Genomic DNA, 7,891 nt, shown 5'->3' with positions numbered 1-7,891 from the left:
TCCTCCCACCCAAAGTGAGAATCATGCCCCTAGACCAACGAGCCTGCCTGTGCTAATGTCTAGCCGAGAAAAAAAAGAACACTAGGGCAACAACAAAAGCAGGAACATGAACTAAGATCGAAGTAATCAAACACCTCGAGACAGTGTCAAAGGCAAACAAATGAAAGTTGGCCTCTGAATGGATTTAAAAATGGGGCTGGACCTAACATGTAGAGGGTCTTAGGAAGGACAGCTGAAACGGTCAGATGTCCCGTAGACTTTAAGCCAGTGTTGGAAACAGAGGGGAGCATTTGGCTGCACGACCTGAGTGATCCAAAGGTCGCCTACGTAATACAGGAATCCACACACATACATACTGCGGTAACAAGACCAAGTGGGTCTTAAAAGCAAAAGCACAATCTCTCTGTTAATTTTACAACTAAATGGCAGCCAGTGCAAAGGTGCCAATACAGAGGAGAGATGGCCTCTTTTCGTCAAGCCCGTTATAATAGCAGTCGCTCTTCGTAGGCGTCTTTTGGAGCGATGGACGTCACTGCACCAAGGTCAGGGGAATTAGCTCAAATGGTAGAGTGCTTGCTTAGCATGTGAGAGGTAGCGGGATTGATGCCTGCATTCTCAAAGCTGTGACCTGCCCTTTACTCTCACTTCCCTAAAGAGACAGACTGTGCATTGACCCTCCTTATGTGAGCTTTTGGGGCTCACTACTGCCAAAAGGATTTTCGGACCGGGTCCCGCGCAAATTGGTGGCAAAACAGGGATCACTGTATTCAAAGTCCAGAGCGCTAACCACCACACCATGGAACCCTGACAGGAGCAGCTGGTGCTCACAGGGTCGCAAAGACTAAACCACTTACAGGCTCACCAGCAGCAGCGCCTGCTGTGGCTGTGGGGAAGCAGTTAGACAGAGGGGTTGGAATCCAGTGAATTTTGGTCAGTGGCCCCCTCGAACAAAAGGAAAAGACAGGGACCTTTAGATATTCAGTCTAACACTCTCCCAACTGAGCTATTTTGGCCTCTACCACAAAAAGTTAAGCCAGTGGGTATTTCTGTGAGACCAACCGTCACACTGCCGGAAGAGGAGAGATGAGCTCCCAGAGAGCAAAAGCAGCTGGCCCATACAGGTATCGAACCCACCACCTTGGTGTTATTAGTCCCAGACTATAACTGACTGGGCTAACTGGCCTGGCTTTTTCTGGACTTATGCCCGATTGATCAAAAACTTCATAATTGCTTGTGGCCCTAAAGAGACAAAATAGCTTCAGGGTTAAGCCTCACCAAGGGCTCGGCCGGGATTTGAACCCGGGACCTCTCACACCCAAAGCGAGAAGCATACCCCTAGACCAACGAGCCTGCCTGTGCTAATGTCTAGCCGAGAAAAAAAAGAAAACTAGGGCAACAAGAAAAGCAGGAGCATGAACTAAGATCAAAGTAATCAAACACCTCGAGACAGTGTCAAAGGCAAACAAATGAAAGTTGGCCTCTGAATTGATTTAAAAATGGGGCTGGACCTAACATGTAGAGGGTCTTAGGAAGGACAGCTGAAACGGTCAGATGTCCCGTAGACTTGAAGCCAGTGTTGGAAACAGAGGGGAGTATTTGGCTGCACAACCTGAGTGAACCAAAGATTGCCTATGTAATACAGGAATCCACACACATACATACTGCGGTAACAAGACCAAGTGGGTCTTAAAAGCAAAAGCACAATCTCTCTGTTAATTTTACAACTAAATGGCAGCCAGTGCAAACGTGCCAATGCAGAGGAGAGATGGCCTCTTTTCGTCAAGCCTGTTATAATAGCAGTCGCTCTTCGTAGGCATCTTTTCGAGCGACGGACATCACTGCACCACAGTCAGTGGATTTAGCTCAAATGGTAGAGCGCTTGCTTAGCATGCGAGAGGCAGTGGGATCGATGCCCGCATTCTCCAAGCTGGGACCTGCCCTTTACTCTCACTTCCCTAAAGAGACAGACCGCGCGTTGACCCTCCTTATGTGAGCTATTGGGGCTCACTGCTGCTAAAAGATTTTTCGGACAGGGTCCTGCGCAAATTGGTGGCAAAACAGGGATCACTGCATTTAAAGTCCAGAGCATTAACCACCACACCATGGAACCTTGACAGGAGCAGCTGGTGCTCACAGGGTCACAAAGACTATACCACTTACAGGCTCGCCAGCAGCAGCGCCTAACCTTTGCTTTTTTTTTTTTTTCCTGCCGCAAGAAAGCACGGAGGTTCTACCAACATTTCAACTCAGAACGCAGTATTCAAAGTCCAGAGTGCTAACCATTACACCATGGCCAAGGGATTGCCCGGGATTTGAACCCGGGCCTACTCCCAGCCAAAGTGAGAATCATGCCCCTAGACCAATGAGCCTGCCTGTGCTAATGTCTAGCCGAGAAAAAAAAGAACACTAGGGCAACAACAAAAGCAGGAACATGAACTAAGATCAAAGTAATCAAACACCTCGAGACAGTGTCAAAGGCAAACAAATGAAAGTTGGCCTCTGAATTGATTTAAAAATGGGGCTGGACCTAACATGTAGAGGGTCTTAGGAAGGACAGCTGAAACGGTCAGATGTCCCGTAGACTTTAAGCCAGTGTTGGAAACAGAGGGGAGCATTTGGCTGCACGACCTGAGTGATCCAAAGGTCGCCTACGTAATACAGGAATCCACACACATACATACTGCGGTAACAAGACCAAGTGGGTCTTAAAAGCAAAAGCACAATCTCTCTGTTAATTTTACAACTAAATGGCAGCCAGTGCAAAGGTGCCAATACAGAGGAGAGATGGCCTCTTTTCGTCAAGCCCGTTATAATAGCAGTCGCTCTTCGTAGGCGTCTTTTGGAGCGATGAACGTCACTGCACTACTGTCAGGGTAATTAGCTCAAATGGTAGAGCGCTCGCTTAGCATGTGAAACGTAGCGGGATCGATGCAGCTGGCCCATACAGGTATCGAACCCACCACCTTGGTGTTATTAGCCCCAGACTATAACTGACTGGGCTAACTGGCCTGGCTTTTTCTGGACTTATGCCCGATTGATCAAAAACTTCATAATTGCTTGTGGCCCTAAAGAGACAAAATATCTTCACGGATAAGCCTCACCAAGGGATTGCCCGGGATTTGAACCCGGGCCTACTCCCAGCCAAAGTGAGAATCATGCCCCTAGACCAACGAGCCTGCCTGTGCTAATGTCTAGCCGAGAAAAAAAAGAACACTAGGGCAACAACAAAAGCAGGAACATGAACTAAGATCAAAGTAATCAAACACCTCGAGACAGTGTCAAAGGCAAACAAATGAAAGTTGGCCTTTTAATGGATTTAAAAATGGGGCTGGACCTAACATGTAGAGGGTCTTAGGAAGGACAGCTGAAACGGTAAGATGTCCCGTAGACTTTAAGCCAGTGTTCGAAACAGAGGGGAGTATTTGGCTGCACGACCTGAGTGATCCAAAGGTCGCCTATGTAATACAGGAATCCACACACATACATACTGCGGTAACAAGACCAAGTGGGTCTTAAAAGCAAAAGCACAATCTCTCTGTTAATTTTACAACTAAATGGCAGCCAGTGCAAAGGTGCCAATACAGAGGAGAGATGGCCTCTTTTCGTCAAGCCCGTTATAATAGCAGTCGCTCTTCGTAGGCGTCTTTTGGAGCGATGGACGTCACTGCACCTTGGTCAGGGGAATTAGCTCAAATGGCAGAGTGCTCGCTTAGCATGCGAGAGGTAGTGGAATTGATGCCTGCATTCTCCAAGCTGGAGACCAAGTGGGTCTTCAAAGCAAAAGCACAATCTCTCTGTTAATTTTACAACTAAATGGCAGCCAGTGCAAAGGTGCCAATACAGAGGAGAGATGGCCTCTTTTCGTCAAGCCCGTTATAATAGCAGTCGCTCTTCGTAGGCGTCTTTTGGAGCGATGGACGTCACTGCACCACGGTCAGGGGAATTAGCTCAAATGGTAGCGTGCTTGCTTAGCATGCGAGAGGTAGCGGGATTGATGCCCGCATTCTCCAAGCTGGGACCTGCCCTTTACTCTCACTTCCCTAAAGAGAGAGAGTACACTCCTTATGTGAGCTTTTGGGGCTCACTGCTGCCAAAATGTTTTTCGGACCGGGTCCCGCGCAAATTGAAAAAATTGAAAAAAACAGGGATCACTGGATTCAAAGTCCAGAGCGTTAACCACCACACCATAGAACCTTGACAGTAGCAACTGGTGCTCACAGGGTTGCAAAGACTAAACCACTTACAGGCTCTCCAGCAGCAGCGCCTAACCTTTGCTTTTTTTTTTTTTTTCCTGCGCAAGAAAGCACGGAGGTTCTACCAACATTTCCACTCAGATCGCATTATTCAAAGTCCAGAGTGCTAACCATTACACCATGGAACCAACAAGGGCTTGTTGGTGGCCGTCTGGGAGGCAGATAGCGCTGTGGCTGTGGGGAAGCAGTTAGACAGAGAGGTTGGATCCCAGTGAATTTTGGTCAGTGGCCCCCTCGAACAAAAGGAAAAGACAGGAGACATCTGTCAAAACCCAGGTACCTTTAGATATTCAGTCTAACACTCTCCCAACTGAGCTATTTCGGCCTCTACCGCAAAAAGTTAAGCCAGTGGGTATTTCTGTGAGACCAACCGTCACATTGCCGGAAGAGGAGAGATTAGCTCCCAGAGAGCAAAAGCAGCTGGCCCATACAGGTATCGAACCCACCACCTTGGTGTTATTAGCCTCAGACTATAACTGACTGGGCTAACTGGCCTGGCTTTTTCTGGACTTATGCCCGATTGATCAAAAACTTCATAATTGCTTGTGGCCCTAAAGAGACAAAATAGCTTCAGGGATAAGCCTCTCAAAGGGCTCGTCCGGGATTTGAATCCAGGACCTCTAACACCCAAAGCGAGAATCATACCCCTAGACCAACGAGCCTGGCAGTGCTAACGTCTAGCCGAGAAAAAAAAGAACACTAGGGCAACAACAAAACCAGGAACATGAACTGCATGCGAGAGGTAGTGGGATCGATGCCTGCATTCTCCAAGCTGGGACCTGCCCTTTACTCTCATTTCCCTAAAGAGAGAGAGTACACTCCTTATGTGAGCTTTTGGGGCTCACTGCTGCCAAAAAGTTTTTCGGATCGGGTCCCGCGCAAATTGAAAAAATTGAAAAAAAGAGGGATCACTGAATTCAAAGTCCAGAGCGTTAACCAGCACACCATGGAACCTTGACAGGAGCAGCTGGTGCTCACAGGGTCGCAAAGACTATACCACTTACAGGCTCGCCAGCAGCAGCGCCTAACCTTTGCTTTTTTTTTTTTTTCCTGCCGCAAGAAAGCACGGAGGTTCTACGAACATTTGAACTCGGAACGCAGTATTCAAAGTCCAGACTGCTAACCATTACACCATGGAACCAACAAGGGCTTGTTGGTGGCTGTCTGCGAGGCAGAGAGCGCTGTGGCTGTGGGGAAGCAGTTAGACAGAGAGGTTGGAACCCAGTGAATTTTGCTCAGTGGCCCCCTCGAACAAAAGGAAAAGACAGGTGACATCTGCCAAAACCCAGGGACCTTTAGATATTCAGTCTAACACTCTCCCAACTGAACTATTTCGTCTCTACCACAAAAAGATAAGCCAGTGGGTATTTCTGTGAGACCAACCGTCACATTGCCAGAAGAGGAGAGATGAGCTCCCAGAGAGCAAAAGCAGCTGGCCCATACAGGTATCGAATCCACGACCTTGCTGTTATTAGCCCCATGTTATAACCAACTGGGCTAACTGTCCTGGCTTTTTCTGGACTTATGCCCGATTGATCAAAAACTTCATAATTGCTTGTGGCCTTAAAGAGACAAAATACCTTGAGGGATAAGCCTCTCAAAGGGCTCGTCCGGGATTTGAACCCGGGACCTCTCACACCCGAAGCGAGAATCATACCTCTAGACCAACGAGCCTGGCAGTGCTAACGTCTAGCCGAGAAAAAAAAGAACACTAGGGCAACAACAAAAGCAGGAACATGAACTAAGATCAAAGTAATCAAACACCTCGAGTCAAAAGCACAATCTCTTTGTTAATTTTTTTCAACTAAATGGCAGCCAGTGCAAAGCAGCCAATACAGAGGAGAGATGGCCTCTTTTCGTCAAGCCCGTTATAATAGCAGTCGCTCTTCGTAGGCGTCTTTTGGAGCGATGAACGTCACTGCACTACTGTCAGGGTAATTAGCTCAAATGGTAGAGCGCTCGCTTAGCATGCGAAAGGTAGCGGGGTCGATGCAGCTGGCCCATACAGGTATCGAACCCACCACCTTTGTGTTATTAGCCCCACACTATAACCATCTGGGCTAACCAGCCTGGCTTTTTCTGGACTTATGCCCGATTGATCAAAAACTTAATAATTCCTTGTGGCCTTAAAGAGACAAAATACCTTCAGGGATAAGCCTCTCAAAGGGCTCGTCCGGGATTTGAACCCGGGACCTCTCACACCCGAAGCGAGAATCATACCTCTAGACCAACGAGCCTGGCAGTGCTAACGTCTAGCCGAGAAAAAAAAGAACACTAGGGCAACAACAAAAGCAGGAACATGAACTAAGATCAAAGTAATCAAACACCTCGAGACAGTGTCAAAGGCAAACAAATGAAAGTTGGCCTCTGAATGGATTTAAAAATGGGGCTGGACCTAACATGTAGAGGGTCTTAGGAAGGACAGCTGAAACGATCAGATGTCGCGTAGACTTTAAGCCAGTGTTACAAACAGAGGACAGTATTTGGCAGCACGTACTGAGTGATCCGAAGGTTGCCTACGTAATACAGGAATCCACACACATACATACTGCGGTAACAAGACCAAGTGGGTCTTAAAAACAAAAGCACAATCTCTGTTAATTTTGCAACTAAATGGCAGCCAGTGCAAAGGTGCCAATACAGAGGAGAGATGGCCTCTTTTCGTCAAGCCTGTTATAATAGCAGTCGCTCTTCGTAGGCGTCTTTTGGAGCTATGGACGTCACTGCACCTCGGTCAGGGGAATTAGCTCAAATGGTAGAGCGTTTGCTTAGCATGCAAGAGGTAGTGGGATTGATTCCTGCATTCTCCCTCTCATTTCCCTAAAGAGAGAGAGTACACTCCTTATGTGAGCTTTTGGGGCTCACTGCTGCCAAAAAGTTTTTCGGATCGGGTCCCGCGCAAATTGAAAAAATTGAAAAAAAGAGGGATCACTGGATTCAAAGTCCAGAGCGTTAACCAGCACACCATGGAACCTTGACAGGAGCAGCTGGTGCTCACAGGGTCGCAAAGACTATACCACTTACAGGCTCGCCAGCAGCAGTGCCTAACCTTTGCTTTTTTTTTTTTTTCCTGCCGCAAGAAAGCACGGAGGTTCTACGAACATTTGAACTCGGAACGCAGTATTCAAAGTCCAGACTGCTAACCATTACACCATGGAACCAACAAGGGCTTGTTGGTGGCCGTCTGGGAGGCAGATAGCGCTGTGGCTGTGGGGAAGCAGTTAGACAGAGGGGTTGGAATCCAGTGAATTTTGGTCAGTGGCCCCCTCGAACAAAAGGAAAAGACAGGAGACATCTGCCAAAACCCAGAGACCTTTAGATATTCAGTCTAACACTCTCCCAACTGAGCTATTTCGGCCTCTACCGCAAAAAGTTAAGCCAGTGGGTATTTCTGTGAGACCAACCGTCACATTGCCGGAAGAGGAGAGATGAGCTCCCAGAGAGCAAAAGCAGCTGGCCCATACAGGTATCGAACCCACCACCTTGGTGTTATTAACCCCAGACTATAACCGACTGGGCTAACCGGCCTGGCTTTTTCTGGACTTATGCCCGATTGATCAAAAACTTCATAATTGCTTGTGGCCCTAAAGAGACAAAATATCTTCAGGGATAAGCCTCACCAAGGGCTTGTCAGGGAT

The 7,891-nt window shown here is 47.8% G+C and overlaps 3 non-coding genes across 3 annotated transcripts; all 3 read right to left on the bottom strand.

Moving 5' to 3' along the window:
* Positions 1-1,278: 1,278 nt before the first annotated feature.
* On the bottom strand, positions 1,279-1,350 carry trnap-ugg (transfer RNA proline (anticodon UGG)). Its single transcript has one exon. It is a non-coding gene; the product is annotated as a tRNA-Pro (tRNA).
* Positions 1,351-5,855: 4,505 nt separating this feature from the next.
* On the bottom strand, positions 5,856-5,927 carry trnap-cgg (transfer RNA proline (anticodon CGG)). The gene has a single exon. It is a non-coding gene; the product is annotated as a tRNA-Pro (tRNA).
* A 491-nt stretch (positions 5,928-6,418) lies between these two features.
* trnap-cgg (transfer RNA proline (anticodon CGG)) lies at positions 6,419-6,490 on the bottom strand. The gene has a single exon. It is a non-coding gene; the product is annotated as a tRNA-Pro (tRNA).
* Positions 6,491-7,891: the final 1,401 nt, after the last annotated feature.

Source organism: Sinocyclocheilus anshuiensis, unplaced genomic scaffold (assembly GCF_001515605.1).
Source record: "Sinocyclocheilus anshuiensis isolate Anshui unplaced genomic scaffold, SAMN03320099.WGS_v1.1 scaffold42, whole genome shotgun sequence".
Taxonomy (NCBI): Eukaryota; Metazoa; Chordata; class Actinopteri; order Cypriniformes; family Cyprinidae; genus Sinocyclocheilus; species Sinocyclocheilus anshuiensis.
The sequence above is the reverse complement of the archived record's forward strand: the minus strand, read 5'-3'. Positions and strand labels throughout refer to the sequence as shown.